This window comes from Arachis ipaensis, chromosome B4 (genome assembly GCF_059453495.1).
Source record: "Arachis ipaensis isolate K30076 ecotype BB chromosome B4, ASM5945349v1, whole genome shotgun sequence".
Classification (NCBI taxonomy): Eukaryota; Viridiplantae; Streptophyta; class Magnoliopsida; order Fabales; family Fabaceae; genus Arachis; species Arachis ipaensis.
Window position 1 is genome coordinate 46,694,754 of NC_142439.1, and position 2,120 is coordinate 46,696,873.

At 39.7% G+C, this 2,120-nt stretch overlaps 1 non-coding gene across 1 annotated transcript; it reads right to left on the reverse strand.

Moving 5' to 3' along the window:
- Positions 1–894: 894 nt before the first annotated feature.
- Positions 895–1,002, reverse strand: LOC148567427 (small nucleolar RNA R71). Its single transcript, XR_015881991.1, has one exon. It is a non-coding gene; the product is annotated as a small nucleolar RNA R71 (small nucleolar RNA).
- Positions 1,003–2,120: the final 1,118 nt, after the last annotated feature.

Consider the following 2,120-nt stretch of genomic DNA (forward strand, 5'->3'; position numbering starts at 1 on the left):
ATTAATTTTCAATCATATCTTTTTAATTCCTAATTTCAAAATCTTTTTCAAAATCACTTAATTTCTTTCCTAATCTTAATTTTCAAAAATCTCAATCAAATTTTCAAATTCCTTTTTAATTATTTCAAAATCTTTTTAATTTATTTTCGAAAATTCTTTCCCTCTTCTCACATCCTTCTATTTAAGGGACTAACACTCTTCCTCAAGGTGCAATTCGAACTCCCTCCCTCTTTATATGTTCGAATTCTCTTCTATCTACCTCCTCTTTCTATTCTTCTTTTCCTCTGACACCTCAAGGAATCTCTATACTGTGACATAGAGGATTCCCTACTTTCTTGTTCTCTTCTCTTTCATATGAGCAGGAACAAAGATAAAGGCATACTTGTTCAAGCTGATCCTGAACCTGAAAGGACCTTGAAGAGAAAGCTAAGAGAAGCTATAGAACAATTCTCTTTAGAGGGCCTAACAGAGCTTTTCAAGGAAGAAGAAACCATGGCAGCCAAAAACAACAATGCCAACAATGCAAGGAAGGTGCTTGGTGACTTTACTGCACCTACTCCTGACTTCTATGGGAGAAGCATCTCAATCCTTGCCATTGGAGCAAACAACTTTGAGCTTAAGCCTCAATTAGTTTCTCTAATGCAACAGAATTGCAAGTTTCATGGACTTCCATTGGAGGATCCTCATCAGTTCTTAGCTGAATTCTTGCAAATCTGTGACACTGTCAAGACCAATGGGGTTAACCCTGAAGTCTACAGACTTATGCTTTTTCCTTTTGCTGTAAGAGACAGAGCTAGGATATGGTTGGATTCACAACCTAAAGAAAGCATGAACTCTTGGGAAAAGCTAGTTAATGCCTTCTTGGCAAAGTTCTTTCCACCTCAAAAATTGAGCAAGCTTAGAGTGAAAGTCCAAACCTTCAGACAGAAGGAAGGTGAATCCCTCTATGAAGCTTGGGAAAGATACAAGCAATTGATCAGAAGATGTCCTTCTGACATGCTTTCTGAATGGAGCATCATAGGTATTTTCTATGATGGTCTGTCTGAACTATCCAAAATGTCATTGGATAGCTCTGCTGGAGGATCTCTTCATCTGAAGAAGACGCCTGCAGAAGCTCAGGAACTCATTGAAATGGTTGCAAATAACCAATTCATGTACACTTCTGAAAGGAATCCTGTGAATAATGGGACAACTCAGAAGAAAGGAGTTCTTGAGATTGATACTCTGAATGCCATATTGGCTCAGAATAAAATATTGACCCAACAAGTTAATATGATTTCTCAGAGTCTGTCTGGAATGCAACCAGCAACAGGCAGTACTAAGGAAGCTTCCTCTGAAGAAGAAGCTTATGATCCTGAGAACCCAGCAATGGAAGAGGTGAATTACATGGGAGAACCCTATGGAAACACCTATAATCCTTCAAGGAGAAATCATCCATATCTCTCATGGAAGGATCAACAGAGACCCCAACAAGGTTTCAACAACAATAATGGTGGAAGAAACAGGTTTAGCAATAGCAAGCCTTTTCTATCATCTTCTCAGCAACAGACAGAGAATTCTAAGCAAAGCCACTCTGACTTAGCAACTATTGTCTCTGATCTAATCAAAACCACTCAAAGTTTCGTGACTGAAACAAGGTCCTCCATTAGAAATTTGGAGGCACAAGTGGGTCAACTAAGTAAGAAAATTACTAAACTCCCTCCTAGCACTCTCCCAAGCAACACAGAATAGAATCCAAAAAGAGAGTGCAAGGCCATAACCACAACCCACACGGCCGAACCTGGAGAGGAGGAAGAGGCAGTGATCTCTACTGAGGAAGATCTCAATGGACATCCACTGACCTCCATGGAGTTCCCTAATGAGGAACCATGGGAATCTGAGGCTCAGACTGAGACCATAGAGATTCCATTAAATTTACTTTTGCCATTCATGAGCTCTGATGAGTATTCTTTCTCTGAAGAGGATGAAGATGTTAATGAAAAGCAAGTTGCTAAGTACCTTGGAGCAATCATGAAGCTAAATGCCAAATTGTTTGGTAATGAGACTTGTGAGGATGAACCCCCCTTGCTCATCAAAGAACTGGATGACTTGACTAGGCAGATATTACCTCTGAAGAGACA